This window comes from Rhipicephalus microplus, chromosome X, assembly GCF_043290135.1.
Source record: "Rhipicephalus microplus isolate Deutch F79 chromosome X, USDA_Rmic, whole genome shotgun sequence".
Taxonomy (NCBI): domain Eukaryota; kingdom Metazoa; phylum Arthropoda; class Arachnida; order Ixodida; family Ixodidae; genus Rhipicephalus; species Rhipicephalus microplus.
In genome coordinates this window covers 414,282,355-414,300,963 of record NC_134710.1, presented here as the reverse complement: position 1 = coordinate 414,300,963, position 18,609 = coordinate 414,282,355, and the positions used below count along the sequence as shown (strand labels likewise).

General features: G+C 46.4%; 1 protein-coding gene across 3 annotated transcripts in view; it reads right to left on the bottom strand.

Annotated features, from left to right (window-relative positions):
* LOC119160987 (cytochrome P450 3A4) overlaps positions 1-18,609 on the bottom strand; it is a 118,033-nt gene that overhangs the window by 94,298 nt on the left and 5,126 nt on the right. Inside the window, exon 2 of one of the 3 annotated variants that reach the window (XM_075880281.1) lies at positions 17,465-17,532. The exons of the other annotated variants lie outside the window; for them this stretch is intronic. The gene's annotated coding sequence lies outside the window, so the exon portion shown is untranslated. The remainder of the gene's footprint in view (positions 1-17,464; positions 17,533-18,609) is intronic. 3 annotated transcript variants of the gene reach the window in all.

The window sequence follows — 18,609 nt, the reverse complement described above, 5'->3', positions numbered from 1 at the left end:
AGTGTTTTTCTCGGTGGGCACGCTTTCTTCGTTTGTCCTGCGTCGAGTTGCAGCATTATAGGGTTCATTTTGAAGCGCGGCGCTTCATATTGAGTGCTCTTGATTTCTTGTGATCTGTCCTATTGTGTTTTGTTTTTGGTGGCTTTTTGCATGTTTGCTAATTCTTCTCTTCTATTTCTAGAAGCTGGGTGACCATCCAGAATTGACAGCTTGGTTTGAATAACTCAAAGAATGAGAACTCTAGTGTTTGCTTGAATTTCATCTGCTAGAGCTCTGTGGAAAAATCAATACACAGTACTTCTGCAGTGTTTGCATGAGAGTAGGGACTTCCTTCATCTAACCAATGCGTGAAACGATCAGCATACAATAAACACCATGCTTCTCCAGCTTAATGAAATTCAATCCAGACGAAGTAAGTACATTTGTAAAATATTCGGGAGGTACCCCGCAAAAACTCCGGATAGCCGGAGTGAAAAACCCGCGAAAAATTCTCCGGAGGTGCCACGTAATTAGTCCAGCCAGCTGAAGGAAAATGCCAGTAAAAAGTACTTCGGTGGCGCCACGCAATCGCTTCGGCCAGCAGGAGTGAAATATACTTTAAAAGTACTCCTGGTGTGCCATGCGATTCCTCCGGCAAGCCGGAAATAAAAGTTTTGCTCCGGATGTCCGGACGAAACTTTGCTCCAAATAGAGGGGACGGTAAAAGAAAAGCATTTTACTCCGACCTCGGAGCAATTTTTTTAAAGACGATAGTCTTTCTGGGGGCCTTCCACGCAAAAAAAAGGTATGTCAGTCTGTCTGTCTATCTGTCTCTACATTTGTTTTTTTGTCCACTCTTCACGGCATTGGGTACTAGAAACGGCCGACCCCATCCGCAGCGCCCACCAATGTTGCTCAAGGTTGAGCCTTAATGCTTCTCCCATTGTCAATTAAAAAGCAATTATTGTGCATAGCTGGGGCCCCATAACAACAAGTATATATTCTGCATGTGCGTCTTTCACCAGAAAAGGCATACATAAGTAACTTTAACATAAGTAAAAAATAACTTAAAATAAGTAAAAAATAAGAACATTAGCAACGTAAGTAAAAACTAAGAAGTAATGGTATAATATTTGTTACGGTTTAACGTATCGAAACCACCATACCCTTATGAAGTATACGCCATAGCAGAGGGCTCAGGAAATTTCGACCACCTGAGGTTCTCCAAGTACGCGGGACTCAAGAATTTTCACCTCTGCCATAAACGCGGGTGCCGTGGTCGGGGCCCAGCCCAGTGACCTTCAGGTCAACAGTCGATCGACAACCATAGCTACCGTGGTGTTGTGAGTAAAAAAGAAGAAAAATTGAAAGGATCGTGACACGCTCGTTCCTCCACACTTTCCCCTAAAAAATGCTTTGGAAGCGTATGTGTGTACACAGTTCAAGGTAAGGCGTGAAGATATTTTTTTCTTTCTTCCGTTTTACAGAGCGCACATCTGTCACAATCTTAGATCACAGTCACTGCACAACCACCGTATTTTAGGCAATAACCATATCGGACTACCATTGGCGCAGGATGTGTGGTAATTCTGAGGTGCATTTATTCATGAGCTCGAAGACCCGAAATTAATTTCTTGGTACTTCGATTATGCTTCACGTCAACTAATTTCAAGCGGCCAAAATAATTATATTGCAGTTGTCATAGTAAAATATTTGCAGTTAACCGTATAAAACGAAAAACATTTATTTTGAGCCAAACGCCTGTAGTTAGCGTTTATAAATCTATACGCATATATTAATCTAGATAACCTCATACGTCTGGGTAGACTTGTCGCCTCCTCAACTTGGTATACACCAAAAGTGGCATACGGGGGCATTGTTGCGTTCGATGAGCCCTCCCTCTTTACGTGGGCACCGGGTTCAAAGAAAAGCAGCCGCTTTACTTTGTGAAGATAAGGAGGAGCGCGAAGATGGCTGGCTGATTTTCATCTACTGGAAGGCCAGGCCACAAAACCGCGTTTTCGCTGAAGACGGAAGTTAGACCACCACGCTGAGCGTCCCTGACTGTTGGGCCGCCGACGCTCAAATCAACATCAGATGTCTAGGCTATGGTGGCTAGAAGGGGGAGGTGACGCCAACAAGAGGTGGAGGCCGCTCCTTCGTTTCAAGCCGGGCGTAGGTGGTGCTGCTGACCGTAATGCGATGCTCGCTGCGCGCAGTGGGCCATCGAGTAGCCGTGCGCGATGCGCGCGGGCGTCCAAATAATTTTTTTGCAAGCAATGTGAATAAGCTTTAGGGGCTCGTTGGTGTCGTCTAGAATTTAGTATTAACGTGCGCTGCACATTTGGATAAGGACAGGGACAGTGAAAAACGATATTGCGCAATGGCGCACTGTCAAGTTTGGTTGTTTTCCACTGTCCGTCCTCGTACAAATGTGCAGCTCACGTAAACGCGTTAAATCAATTATAATTGGGCGTGACGATGGTTCACGGAAACAATTTTAACACCCAAGTTATCTTTTGCTAGTCCAATACTTCTGCTGCGCACAAGCTCAGCGCTAATAAAACCTTTTCTTCAAGGATTGCGTGCGGTTCCACTCCAAAAAAATGCGACTCGGATTCTGAAGAAGCAAAGGAAAGTACAGGAAATATTTATTGCACAAATATTCCCATGGTCATTCAGTAATCATGGTCATGACAGATCATGGTCATGACAAATCATGGTCATTCAGTAAAGTAGAAAGATATCACGTTTACATATGCTTCTGTCAAATTAAAAATAGTATCAAAACATTTGTACACCGACAGTAAATGCACATTAAAAACATTTCGCACCCACAGTGAGTTGCCTAGCACTAAGGAACACGAGATAATTGTGCAACTTTACACTAAATTAAAAATATAAAATGTTCTATCTCAGATTCACAATGCAATAAGCAACTTAAAGCAGCCGCCTAAGTTTCAACATCTTCATTTTTTCTTTCTTCGTACTCCGTTTGCAGTTCTGGGACTTGACATGAAAGTGGAGCTCAGTCAGCACATAAAACTTGATAATCATGTTTGTCAGGGCCATGCTGTGGTCAGGACAGCCAACAAGGGCGAGCTTTTTTAACTGCAGGAATGAAACCAAATCCATGATGCTGTCACTTTTGAGCTCTCGTACACTAAAGCAATGGGTAAAAGTGTTCTCAAGAGATGTGACGAGTGCATTTAGCTTGGCTGATGGATACAGCAGCCCCCCTCGGTCCACAGCAGCAGTGAGGGATGCTGCAGCTGGAGGTGACTCCGTACACTTCCACAACCGCGATACACGAGAGAGAGAGACCGCGACCGCGACGCGATCACATCGACAAGGTGGCAGCAGCGCCACCGCGGCAGCGCGGCAGCGGCTTGAAACGGAGGATCGCGGTTTCTCGGCGAATACGCGAGCGCTGACACCACCTCCCCGTTCTAGCCACCATATCTAGGCATAGGCCGTCGGAGACGCTGAGCGCACGACCGCCATGAGACAAAGCATGGCTGGTCGACCCGAACACGCCGCTCGCTGGAAGCAAGCTTGGAGGAAGCAGCATCGCCGGGACCATATGCGTGTTTGTTTTGTGTATGTGTGTATGTTTAGGGCGGCGTCGGTATGGTGACTGTAGGAAGGTCTGTAAGACCTGTTATTGAACAGCGCGGTCCGGACGCATTCCCCAATCTAGGGATTTGGGGAGAACGTACTCTATAAAGTGAGGCCCCGAGCGCTTTCGAATTGTATACTATGTAAATAAGCTCTATTTAGGGCTCCCTTCCTCCCGCCTCGGCATCTTCATCCCGGATCTCCGGTGCCGCAAGGACCAGTCGCAACAACAGGATGAATAATTCAGAGCTTATACTAATGTGCAAAGAGTTTGGTCTAGATCTAAGTGGATTATGCAGAAAGCGTCAGCCTCTCAGGCTACAGAAGTTTTAGATGCTGACGAAGATGAGTTACGGGAGTGCTGGGAGTTGGTTGAAGGAAATAAGCAGAAAGAGAAAAAAGAGAATGAGCGAAAGAAACAAGCATAGGATCGCGAGCTAGAAATGAAGCGCATGGATCTGGAGATCCGTTGAATAATGAGCACATCAACAGAAAGTCAGCAAGTGCCAAACGCCACAGTAAACTCTGCCAGTTTAAAATAAAGCATTTTTTGCAATGTTACAAAATTCATGAGGACATAGGACTCTTTCTTGTGAATTTCGAAAGGACTTGTGAAAAAATGGGTTGTTTTACTGCTGCCTGGCTTCAGCTTTTGTTGACGTTGTTTTCATGCGAGGCAGCCGACACATTGCACAATTGAATACCGAACATGCTAACGACTACAAAATCGTCAAGCAGGCGCTGTTAGAAAGATTCCGCTTGTTTGCTGAAGCCTTTCAGCGACAATTTCCTAGTGCATCGATTGGGACAGGCGAGTCCTACACGGACTATGCCTAAAAGCTGAAAGCCAACTCGGTAGAGTGGTTGAAAAGTTCTGAAGCATTTCGCGACCATAATCGGGTCATTGAGGTAAGAGATGTGGAACAGTTTTATAAAGGAGTGCCGTATTCCTCGAAATTTTGGATCAAAGATAGGACTCCTGCGACCCTTCAGGCCGCTGCCAGGTTAGCATAAGAATACGCCTCGCGTATGCCAAATGAGCGTGAACGTCCAAAGCCAAAGGGACCCGCAGAGTGGGGCGAGAAGAAAGGATAGAAAAGTGGCGCTGTCAGGCAAGGCCCACAAGAAGAGCGGGGTAAAGGGGAGTACGTGTCCGCAAAGAGGGGAGAACAAGATAATGTCACAAGCGCGGGGGCACAAAAGGAACAGGACAGAAGGCAATTTGAGGAAAGGCGACGAATGATTTGCTATATCTGCAACCGCCCGGGACACATTGCTGCTGTTTGCAAAAAACGTAGCAATGTCTTCTCGTGCGTTAGTGACACTGAAGAGAACGATAAACTGTTAGCACCCTATATGCATACTTTGACAATCAATGGAAAAAATTGCAAAGTGCTGAAGGATTGTGCGGTGACACTAGATGTCAATCATCCGTCCCTAGTAAGCGCGGACGATTACACCGGTGAATGCGCGTGAATAAGGCAAGTGGTTGAGACGCAGAGTGTCTGTCTGCCGGTTGCTAAAGGAATTGTCGAGGGCCTTTAGGTAGGTTCGGGTTAACTCTTAAAAGACAAGGGTTTAAACTTCTGTGAAAAGACAGTGCTCTCATGCGATCCAAGGTCGGAGAAATTGCAGATAAGCTCACGCACGAGCAGATTGCAGAGATGAGTGCGCTCGATGAGAACATAATAGGTGTCGCAGAAATTATTTCTGAGGAAAGAAACACAGAGGCATTGGCAGAAAATGCAGCTACAAGTTCTGAAGTGGCGGGAGTGGTGGAACTGAGCTCGCTTGCGTTTCAAAAGTTGCGAACTGTCCATGCCAGTACCATGCGCAAAAAGCAGGCAGCCGACCAACGTATTAAACGGCTCGACATCCATCCGCAGGAAGGTGTGGCGTGAAATAACGTGAAGTTTTTTTAGGATCAATGAAATCTTGTATCGTGAGTATCAAGATAGGCATCAGAGATCCTTTAAACAGCTGATTGATCCAGCTAAATATAGGGGAGATATCCTTCGCATGGCCCATGATAACTCGTGGTCAGGACACTTGGAGATAAAGAAAACTAAATCAAGAGTGTTGAACGAGTTTTACTGGCCGGGGTGATTTCGCGACCCAGAAAAGTTTGTTAAGTGGTGCGATGTCTGCCAGCGTGTGGGGAAATCTAATGACAAGTGGAAAGCACCGCTTATACTGGTTCCCATAATTACTGAGACATTTCAGTGGGTTGTCATAGACACAGTCGGACCCCTGCCAGTGACATCGTCGTGACACAAATACCTTTTGACTTTGCTTTGTTCCGCCCCTAAATTTCCGGAAGTAATTCCGCTAAAAGAACTTAGTTCGCCTGAAGTAGTTGACGGGCTCGTCAGCATTTTTTTTCGCGGTGGGTGTCGGCAGAACTCCAAAGTGATCAAAGCAGTGTCTTCACAAGCGCTTCAACGACAACTTTTCTGGAGCGATGTGCAATAAAGTAATGCACAGCTCTATACATGATCCCCAGACAAACAGTGTAGAGAGGTGGCATTCAGCGCTTAAACAGGTGCTAAAGATTCTGTGTAAAGAGAACTCTCGCGATAGGGAACGCTGTCTCCCCGCAGCTATGTTGGCGTTGCGCACAGTTCCGCATGAGTTGAAGGGTTTAGTCCAGCGGAATCGGTATATGGCCGCGAACTGCGATCCCCTCTCCACATGCTTAGGGAGATTTGGTCAGGAAGCGATGAAGAGACGACAGTAGTCGATTACGTTCTCCCCTTGCTGAAAAGAATCAGCATAGCACGGCAAATCGCGGAGGCTTGTATGAGCTCATCGCAGATGAAATTCAAAGCCTACTACGACCGAACCACCAAAAAGAGTGTTTTCAAAGTGAACGACCGTGTAATGATGCTACGTCCTTCGAAGGCTAACAAACTTGAAGTGCAAAGGGGAGGGCCCGTCCGACGTTGTGACTGCGGATGGTGCAGAATGGCGCAGTTGGCATAGCATTTGAACCCATGCTTTTGACGCTTATGATTGAATAAAATACCAACATCAAGACAGAAAATCTCGTGCTAAAAAGGCGCTGTACTTAACGACGGAGGAGAAGTAGTGTGGCTGCACTCCAGCCCATCAGCTTGTTTCTCACTGTATAACACTTGGTACAACGGTCCATTCCCTGCAGTGTGCGGCTTTTCCGAAATAGTGAGAACGTCGCGTGTGCTGCAGCGTGTGTAGGTCATTCAATTCGCCCTACCTAACAAGTTCTTTGTCCCCCAGTGCCATGGCGATTACAATCAGACGTTGAAGGTGCGCGTCTTCCGGTTACCCCAAGATCCTTCTCTCTTTCGCACCAATCCAGGTTTACTTGTCCCTGCGAAATTTTCTTCATGTACATCTCAGTGTGATTAGAAGAGTCACTGTTTGTAAGGAAAATTGGCAGCATATCCAAGAAGTTAATGATGGAGAGTGGGGCGAAGCATTCGTTTGTCAAGCGGCACGACGATCTGTGAAAATCCCTTGATGAAACGCCTGTAATGGGCGCACAATCCGGGGAATCGGCGTCCTGCCTTCATATCGGTGGGTGGTGGAATATCGGCGATGGCGACTGTTTTCCGCGGGTCGGGACAGACTCCAGAATAACTAATCACATGTCCCAGAAACAAGAGCTCCTGGTACGCGAACCACCACTTCTTGGCCTTTAGGGTCAGTCCAAAGGTCTTGATAGCTGTATGTACTGCTTCAGATGCTCGTCAAAGTCGAGGAAAACACGACGGCGTCGTGTAAGTACACAAGACAAGTCTGCCACTTCAATCCCGCCAGCATGGTGTCCATAACACGCTGGAACGTTGCAGGCGCCGAGCAAAGACAGAATGGCATGACCTTGAACTAGAAAAGGTAGTCTGGTGTGATAAAGGCAGCCTCCTCTCGATCTCTCTCGTCGACCTCAATTTGCCAATAGGCGGTCTTGAGGTCCATCGACAAAAAGTACTTCGGGTTGAGCAGACTATCCAGAGCGTCGTCTATACGTGAAAGGGGGTACACGTCTTTTTTGGTCATCTTGTTAAGGCGGTGGTAAACAACGCAAATGCGTAGGGTCCCGTTTTTCTTCTTCACTAATACCACGGGTGACGCCCACGGACTCTTGGACGGCGGAATGATGTCATTTCGTATCATTTCGTCGACTTCTTTCTTCACGGCCTCACGTTCACGTGTTGAAACTCGGTACGGGCTCGGCCAAACAGGTCAAGCACTTTGTTATAATATAATGCGATGTTTCGCGACTGGGGCTTGCCGAATTCTGGAAGATGACAAGAAGCAGTGTCTGAATTGTAAAAGCAGGGTTTTTAGCTGGTCTTGCTCATACTTCGGAAGTCCCGGGTTCACGTCGAAACATGGTTGGGGACAACTATTCGTAGAAAAACCTTCGACAGCATCGAGGAGGGTAAAAGCGTTGCTGGCTTCCATGAGTTCGTCGATGTAGGCAGCCGTCGTACCAACTCTGAGGTGCCTTTATCCGTGGCTGAAGTTTGTCAGCAATACCTTTGTTTGGCCTCCACGCAGCTCGGCTATGCCTCTTGCAACGCAAATCTGATGGTTTAGAAGTAAGTGCTGATGGCCCTCGATGACGCCGTCAATGTTAGGGTGTTCTTCGGCGCTGACAGAAATGATTACGCTGGAGAAACGTGGAACGGTGACCTGCTTTTCTATCACATTTAAAGCATGGGTCAGGTATGTCTTGAGGGGCGGCAGTGCTTCTTTTGAGGTTAGTGTGATTCACTCCAACCTCAGGTCGACGACAACACCGTGTTCACAAAGAAAGTCCACCCCGAGTATCACATCCCTGGAGCACCCTTGTAGGATTACAAAGCTTGCATGGTAAGTCCGCTTATGGATCTTGACTTTTGCTGTGCAGAACCCAGCGGGCGTTATGAGATGGCCTTCAGTGGTTCAAACTTCCGGGCCTTCCCATGCGGTCCGGACTTTCTTCAACTTCGCGGCGAACGTCCCACTGATGACAGAATAGTCGGCTCCGGTGTTGACGAGAGCTGTGATGCTTTGGTCGTCGGTGAGAAGGTCGATGTCACTAGTTCGTCGCCTGGCGTTGCGCTTGGGGCGTGGCGTCGGGTCACGGCTGCGTCGACTTGTTCGGTTGCATTCATGTTGCGTCGTCAAGTCGTCTTCGGTGTGTGAGGTTTCGTCATCAGGGCTTTGCCTGGTTCACGTCGTGTTGAGAAAGTTTCCCCGCGGCGTCGTCGTGGGAGGATTTTCGGCAGTTCATTGCACAGCAACCGCACCTTCATCGATTGTTGCCCTCAGTTTTCCTAGTAAGGGCTCGGAGATCAGTCCCGAGCGGGGCCGGTGAACAGTACGCGGCACGGTGAGGCGTAGCGGCCTGGCGACGGCGAACGAGAAGGTCATCGGTGTGTCGACTGTGTTCCCGCGAGGTAGTCGGCGATGCCATTCATGCGTTCATTCACCGCGTTGTGGAAACGGCGCGTTGATGTCGAAGCCCCATAGACCCATCTGTCGGTACTGGCAAAGGCGATAGGTGTGCCCGGCCTCGTCGCAGTGGTAGCAGAGCGAGCGGTTGTCGGGTGCACGCCAAACGTCGGTTTTCCTTGGCGCGCTGTGCTGGCCCGCTGGCGAACGGTAGGACGTCGGTGGTGGTGGTTGCGGCGGGGGCGTCTGGCGACGGATGTGCGACGAGGCAGCGTGAAGGTGGGCGCGTGGAGGAGGGGCATGGGGGCGGGCGGCAGCAGCATAGCTCATTACTTGCAGCTGCGGCTCTTGGGGCTGAAGAACGCCCAGTGATTGCTGGACATCCTGGCGTACGACGTCCGCAATGAAGTCCACGTGAGGCTGCACTGAAAGAAGTAATTTTCGCAGCTCTTCTTGCACGATCGCTCGGATCGTCACACGCAAGTCAGTGGTTTCTAGCGCTTGAACACTGGCGTTGCTTGTAGAGGAGAAGCTACGGTTGTATTGCCGTGTGCGCATCTCGAGCGTTTTCTCCATCGTAGATGCTTCTGCAATGAATTCGGCGACAGTCTTTGGCGGGTTTCTGATCAGCCCGGCGAACAGTTCCTGCTTTACTCTTCGCATAAGAAGATGGACCTTCTTCTCCTCGGACATGTCTGAGTCAGCTTGGCGGATAAGTTTAATGATATCTTCCGTGAATAGCAGGCGTCTCTCATAATCATATAGTGGTTTTGGGACGTTAAACCCCACATATCAATCAATCAATCCGTGAATAGCACCCTATTTCTATTTGGCATCTGCATGCGGGTTTCAACGAGAGCTGCGGGCTTCTATTTGTGCACCACACTTAAGAAAGTGGTGATAAACCTCGCACGAAAGATGTCCCACTTTGTAAGGCTTCGCTCTTGATTCTCGAACGTGGACCGAGCAGCGTCTTCTAAGGCGAAATACACAGGCCGGTGCTTATCATCGTCTGTCCAGTCATTGAAGGGGGTGACGCGGTCGAACCTTTCGATCCAGCTTTCCGGGTCTACCAGTGCCAAACCGCGGACAGTTGGCGGCTTTTTGGGTTGCCGTAGCAGGAGTGGTGCAAGTGCATATGGCGCTAACATCGTCGCCGCGGTCGACGTGAACATCTTGGTTTTCTGAGCCTTGTGCGGTAAAAGCCCATATTCCTGTGGCAGACATTGTTGCCTGCGGCTAACTCGCTGCTCGTTGCTGGCATCGGTGTCTTCGCGGCATAGGCTGGGTTCACGGCTTGACAGCGGCGTCCGGTACATGGAATACCCCGCATCTCCACCAGATGTCACGGGGTCGTGACGTGGACGTATGGAGCGCAGTGCGCGTCGAATAATAAATTGTTTATTTGGGCGAAACTGTGCCCCGTAAACGGAAAGTCGGACTACAGTAGCAGTCTTGGACTGATAGTGGCGATCGGAGCGTCGGCCGTCGATCAAAACTGAAAGGCGGTGAAGCGCGTCGACATTTAAACACTTCCATCGAACATTCTAGTGTTATCGCTAGCGGCGTCGTTGTTTCTAGAATAATTTGAAAGATTCACGAAGTGGGCGTAATCTTAACAAAACGATCCGCCTCGAAGCTTCTCTAAGAACGAAGGCGTGGTTTGCGCTGAGCATAGTGTAACATGGTGATAACAAAGCTTGAAGAAAGGTATGTGGCAGTATTAACAATCTACAAGCTGTTACTTTGCTCTGTCTGATGCCTAGAAAGTGTTTGCACACTTTACTGCTTTCGATATTATACTTAAACTCAGGGTGTGCATTCTCTTTTTATAACAAAATTGGCAGCATATCCACGGAGTGAATGATGAAGAATGGGGCGAATTATCCGTCCGTCCATTCGTTCTTGCTTCCGTCCGTCCATGCGTCCGTCTGTGTGACCGTCCGTGCGTGCGTCTGTTCGTGCGCCCAAACGTCCATCTGTGCGTCCGTCCCTGCGTTCATCCGTACATCCGCCCCTGCGTCCGTCCATACGTCTATCCATCGGTGCAGCCATTCGTGAGTCCGTCCTTGCATCTGTCTGTGTGTCCGTTCGTCCATCTATTCAACACTTCAAGTACCACCATCTCACATCTTTTCATCATATATTCGACATATGTGCCGCCATCCAGTGGACATTCCAAAGACTAAATGAGAGGTGGCACACGAACACTTTCTTACGGCTTGCGCTTCGGGTCTACTTCCCACCTTTAGCCACCTCGAGTTCACCGTATATACTAGTTCACTGCATTCGGGGCACTGCAGCCCAACGCTCGCTAAGCCTTTCTGAAACAAAGGAGCTTATGTCCAGCGAGTATAACGTAGCAACCCTTTCCTGTCAGATAGTGCTTAATGTATATGCCAATGGCTGCTAAGGGGAAAGAGACAGGATAATTCGGCTTTTAGTTGACGCTCACGCTGAAAGTTTTTTATTGTTCAACAACGCACAGAAGAAATCTTTCACCGGCACCACCTTGGAGGTCAAAATGTAAGACTGGTTACACACTACGTCTACTACTACGACTACGAGGGACGAACGGGTCCCGCTAAAAGGAGCTTCACCCCTAATATAGCTAGAAAGATAAGCAAACAATGATATGAGAAACAATAATGTCTATAGCCAACTGTTTGAGACGTTCTAGATCTCCGATAGAATGCGATAGCTTAAATTGGTTTGCGTAGTCACCCTGACAAACTGTACAAGCATTGTTGGCATTGCTGAAACACGCTGAGTTCACTCATGCGTAGTTGTACCTCGCAACTCGGACAGTACACATAATCTGTTTTTTTTCTTCGCATACAGCCAAAGTGCTGTGTACGCAGTCAGAGACCATCACATCACATAAACTTTTTAGCTTAGCTGAAATGTCAAATCCAGACGTTTGGTCATCAAGCGCTCACTGATACCGGCCTGGTTAGACAGAATGTGCGCCAATGTTCTCGCAAACAAGATGCATTGTTATTCACACTGCACACGCAATATTGTCGCTTCCAACGTCCGTAAGACTGGGTAAATACCGTGCCTGCACTTCAACGCGCATCACACGCCACAATAAGCGCAGCACACGCAATTTCGAAGACAGTGCCGCTGTTACTCTCACAGACCACCACGTGGTAGGGTCTCCCTTCTCCCCGTGAAACAGTGCGCAGCCTCGCAAATTTTTCGTTACGCAGTTTACCAGAAACCTATATGTTATATGACACATACCTCGACTAGTCAAGAAATGAAAAAAAAACAAAATAAAGTTTATAATAAACACTGAACAAGTCGGTGCTAAGCACCGTGCGATTGTACGACACTGAACCGGCCGCGAGGAATGGTTGCCAACCGCTTTAATTTCACGTGCGCCGGTAACGTAGGCTCCGATGTGTGAAGTACTCTGGAAAATGTCTATATTAGAAAGTTTCAGTGCTGAGTAACCAAGCGGTTTGCATGCCCACGTAATTGGGGTGGCCGTATTGCGCATGCGCGAATCCCCAAGCACGTGCATCGCTAGATTACTGGGGCGCTGGGGCCGAGCGTGCACCTAGCCATAAACAACGCTGCCACCACTGGCCTCTAAGTGGAGATAAGCTGCCCTGGCACATCATGTTACCCGTGACGTCACCCACCGCCGCGTCGAGCCAAGCCGAGACTGGCCAGAGCCACCAGCTTCACGTCTTAGCACAAAGGCGCCGAATCTCGGACAGCATCACGGAGGAAAGAAAGTAGTAGTAGTAGTAGTAGTAGTAGTAGTAGTATTTTTATTTACAGTAAGCCAGATACAGAGCTCACTGTAGGGGCAAAGGGCTAAAGGCGAACAGCCTGACAAAGGCCCTTGTTCCTCCGCAGTCCGTGACAGTGCAAGCTTAAACAATATATATATTCAATACATTAGTTTCAAGCAACCTGAAATTGTAAACACAAAATTCAAACATAAATAGCATAAGAAGTTTACATAACACATATAAAAAATTATAGGTCACTCTCGTTATAATTCACAACTAAACAATATCAATGAAACAACTCAAAAACAGACATAAGAGGCATGTGGATACAATGAATTCCGTGGTATACACTCGTGTAATTGACTTATAAGTTTATGAACAATTTAAGCATTTGTAGAGGCATGAGACTCCAATACGTAGTTTCGATAGTGTAGACCGGTGGTTATGACTAAGTTCTTTATTTGTTTCTTGAAAGTCGCACTACTAGCCCTAAAGTTCAATTGATCTGCAAGGGTATTTAAAACCTGAGGCACCTGGTAAGCAATACTTTGTTTTCCATACTTGGTTCTTGTTCTAGGAGCTCGCTTCTTTTGTTCTCGCATACTGTAGTGTGGTCTTTCGGTGCAACTTTCTTCATATAGCTTAGTCTTTTGTATTAACTGAAGTAATTTAAAATGATATAATTGATCAATTCTGAGTATCGAATGTTTAATGAATAGTGGAGCAGTGCGCAAGTCTTGTAGATTCCCCCTGTAATTTTCAAAGCAGCGCAATATTTTTTTTGTATAGTTATTAACTTATGGTAATTCCCTTGTGATGTCGTTCCCCAGACTAACATCCCATAACTTACTTTAGAATGGAAGAGTGCATAGTACATACTTATTTTTAACCTCAATGGGATTAAGTGCATTGTTCTAAAAAAACAACCAACTATTCGCGCTAATGCGGTGATCAGATGATTTACATGTGTATTCCAGTTTAATACCTCCTGATGAAACCATACACCAAGAAACTTTTGTTCCCTAACATGTGCGATGCAATTTCCTTTGAATTTTATAGCTATGTTACTAATAGGTTTATTTACAGGTCGGAATATCATATAGGTTGTTTTTTTTGCATTCAAGCGCAGTTCATTTTGCCTTAACCAATTTGAAAGATTGCTTAGATAATTATTTACACTGACCTCAAGCGATATTAGATTGTCTGATGAAAAGAAAACATTCGTATCGTCAGCGTACATTATAAGTTCAGGAGAATGAGGTATATCGACAATATCATTTATATAGACAAGGAACAATAATGGCCCCGGTATAGACCCTTGGGGGACTCCTTGGTTCAACTTTATCTTTGCAGAAATAGTGTTATTCAGTTTTACATATTGATAACGATCTTCTAGATAACTTTTAAACAGTTGTAGTGCAACTCCACGCACCCCATAGCTTGATAATTTATGAATCAATGATTTGAATTGTATGGAGTCAAATGCCTTTTGAAGATCGAGGAAGAGCCCAAGAGTATATTTTTTGTTTTCCATATTTTCGATTATCTTATCTTTGATATACAGTAGAGCTTGTTCTGTTGATTTATTTTTTGAAAACCATACTGACTTTTTGTTATTATTTGGTGCTTATCAAAAAAGGATGCAAGTCTATCATAAATAACCCCTTCAAATATTTTCGATATTGTTGGAAGCACGGATATAGGTCGATAGTTCGCTAAAGTATTGATATCACCACCTTTATGTACTGCAGTGACTTTGGCTACATTTAGCTGCTCTGGAAATACACCGTTAGTGAGGGTGAGGTTGATAATATAGGCCAAGACATTAGATATCAATGGTGACACCATTTTTAACTCAACAGACCCTATCTCATCAATCCCTGATGCAACATTGTTTTTAAGTTTTCTAATTAATCTTTCTACTTCAACCGGATCTGTGGGTGCGAGAAAAATAGAATACGGCAAAGGAGATTTATCAGGAGTTGGAGCATTATCTCGCTTTTCATCCGTTAAAATAAAGGAACCCGCATTTATGAAATGTTCATTCATGACATTGGCCAACCTTTCACCACTTGAAATCATACCATTAATTGTTATGTCCTGTGTCCTATTACAACCCTTTTTTCTGTTCGTAAGCCCATTTATGACCTCCCATAGCTTCCTCTGGTCATTGTAAATGCTTTCAAATAATTTTTCATAGTAGTTCTGTTTAGCCTTCCGTATTTCTGAATTTAAAACGTTTCTGTATTTCTTGTACTCAGCTAAGACGTCTGTGTTCCGCGAACGGATGAAATCATGATACAATTTATTCTTTATTTTTATGCGCCGGTAAAGATCACGATTTATCCAAGGCTTCCTGCATTTCTTATTTCTGCCACGTGAGCGCTCCTGAAGTGGAAATGCCGCATCATAGCTAGTACTCAATAACGTCATGAATGTGTTATAAGCATCATCAGGATTTTCTTGTCTATAAACAGTGGTCCAATCTATGTTCTGAACTAGCTTAAAAAAATGTTCCCGAGTTTTGTTGTTTTTCATTCGGTGGAAAGATGTTTCTGTTTTCGGACCAATTTGAGAAGTAACTCGTGCCAGAAAGAAGATGGGCATATGATCACTTATGTCATACGCCAATACCCCGGATTTTATATTCTGTGAACTTAAATTTGAGGCGCATATATCAAGGAGCGTAGCACTTGTTGATGTAATCCTAGTAGGTGAACGTATAAAATTTGTACTTACATATGTAAGTAAGAGCGTTTCAAAATCTTTGGCATAAGGATCATTGGAACAAAGGTCAATGTTTATGTCACCCATAACTATGCAAGGAGTATTCCCGCGAACTGTGGATAACACAACATTAAGAAACTCAATAAATTTCTTTTTGTGGCCATGTGGTGGCCTATATACGCCAATTACTATGAATGGGCCAACACACATTGTAATGCATTCAACATCATCGTTCCTAACAGTATACTTATCAAGCAGTTCACTCGAAAGCGTATCCTTAAAATAAATAGCAAGACCTCCACCTTTTTGCTGGGTACGACAGAGAAGTTCATGACTATAGCCTGGAAAGAACGGCGCATCTTCTTTATAAGTAATCCATGTCTCGGAAAAAACTAGCACATCAAATCCGATAGCTATAGACCATATAAAATTAGCAATGTCGTCGACCTTTTTTTTTATGCTTCTACAATTTATATGCAATGCTTTAAACAAGCCTTTTCCGGATTGAAATGCCCTATTAAAGTCTTCAACACTGTAATACTTTTGGTTATTTACAAGATCAGTCATAGTGGAATGTTTTTCAATTTGTTATGACATATGTCACATCTAATTTCTAATTTTAGCCAGGCTTGTCTCATCCGCAATGTGTATCGCTCGCGATCCTTCATCTTTGCGTGCAAGGATTTTGCCACCGGATGTCCAGACAAATTTCCATGCGGCTTCTTTCTTTTTTTGTATTGCCGCTGCAAGCAATGCCTTGCCCTTCTGCGTCAAATGCTCATTTACAAAAATGGGCGTTTTTTTGTCGTCCCCAAGCATAGAACTATCGAGCCTCTTCTTTCTACATTTTGCTAGTATGTCGTCACGTTTTGTTCTTTTTACAAAACGAACGATTATTTTCTTCACACCAGGCTTAGGAGTGGGAATCCAGTGGCATGCGTCAATATCAGACAGATCAACTGCCGTGCCGACAGCTTCGCTTATCTTTCTTACAACATCCACTGGATCATTCCCGACCGGCGCACCCTTTATCTCAAGATTGTTTAGGCGCTGATATTGTTCGAGCTCATCGCATTTTTGTGACAGTCTCTTATTTTCCGCTTTCAATTCCCTGTTTTGTCTTATGAGCTCTTGCATTTCAGCTCTCATATTCTTAATATCAGTGGCTACATCTTTCACCTCACTGCAGGTGTCAGAGCAAAAGGCTATGCATTCTTTAATTTCCCGAATCTCACTTCTGAAATCGCGTTTGAAATTTTCAAATGCCTTCGACAGCTCTTTTAAATCCTTAACATCTGCTGCGTCTTTTTCCGCGTCTTTCCCCGAAAGGTAAGGAGAGGCCCTGACGTCACTCGTTGTGAAGCCGCGATGAAGCCGGAAGTCGGCCATATTGACTAGGCAAATTCTCCTCTCTTATTTACATATGAATGCGAAGCAGAAGGCGCGACTCTCTCTCCGGCTCGGAAAGCACGTGGGCTGCGCAGCGCGTGTGTCGTGACGATCCGAAACTAATGGAACGGGGCTCATCACTTCAAGCCAGCGGGACATCTTCAGCGAAATCGCTTAATCCGAGTAATAACAGGGAGTAACAGCTCGCCGACAACGAAGCAACTACGAGAGAACGCGCGCTAGATGCACTGACAACGGCGAGTGCTTTCACGTCATTAATTCAGCAACTGTACAGACAACACGATCGGTCGTGCACCTTCTACGGTTGCATTCCGCCACGCGGCCGACGCAACGTCCTGCCACTGTGTCCGTGTTCCGCGTGAAAATCGCTGGCGTCAGCATTTTGCGACCGTGGTGACTGAGCACGGTGCTAGTGACAGTTGAACGTGGTTGCTGTTACGTTGAGATTACATGCAATGCTGGGGGAGAGTGTACCAAGTGGAACAGAAAAGGTGTTTTAATACGCACATGCAAGTTGTTACTGTACACACACAACACGAAACTACGTATGTGCACATGGTCCTCACGGCGTCTTGCTGGGCTCAACAGCGCCGTCCGTTGTCACAAGCAGGAGCACTGCTCGACCGTCACTGACCTGCAAGGCGTTCGTCGTCTTTCAGCTTCGTCATGGTGCCCAACGCAATTTCGCTGAACACTAACTGCTTCATCCGCGTCATCCGCCGCACGACACATGGATATGCACTTGTTCTACGCACTGTTGAAACCCCGTGATGGACAAAGGGATTTGTAAACCTTGCTAAGAGTAATGTAACAGCCAGGAGAACACTGCGTAACCAATAACGTGGCGCAGAGCACAGATATTGTCCGCCACAGCTCAGCACGAGACCTGGGGAGGCACACATTCCGCCGCCAGCCGCGGCCGCTCATTGCTAGACCAGCTCCACTGCGCAACACGTAAGCATAACAACGCCGCCATTGTGCCTAGTGAATATGGCCGCCATGATGTCATTTCCGCCACACTTTTTACGCCCTGCGCCGGCTGGGCATGCCCTCTCCTTACCTTTTTCCTTCCTCCGTGGACAGCATGAATCGGCCGCCATACAAGATACAACCTTGCGCTGTGCTGCTTCGCCTCGGGTGAAGCAGCGCAGCACAAGGTTTTACCTCACGCCTGACGTGGATACTTTTCTGAGTATGTGAGGTGCTGCCTGTGGACACTCTTGAAGGTGCTTCAAGATGGGCCGCCATCGTTCGCTACTTATCGGCGGTGTTGCAGAGAAACGTGGCTGCCCGGAGCCTTCGGACCACTTCGATTTGTTGCTCGCGCATTTACATGTTACACCATTGTTCCGTTGTCGCGCTTGTCAGACTATGACCAGCCGGCTGGATGGCTTCTTATCGGCGGTAGCGGTTTCAGTCACAACTGCGGCACACACACAAAAAGTTTTTGTATCGGGTTGACAACTATCAATATATTTAAAATTGAATGACTGAAAGTAATCACTTCATGTCGCTATGTACGTTTATTTTAACATTTTTATTCGCAAAAATATTTAAAAACTTCTTACGTGACAAGACGCTATTGTGCTGCGAGCGCGTGTGACTTTCGTGCGGCTCGCGTTTGCATGCTCGCCGCTAAAAGTCATTTCGGCTGGGCATAGGTTGGTACGCAACGCCACGCGCCCCCATGCCTGCGGCACCACAGTAGCTT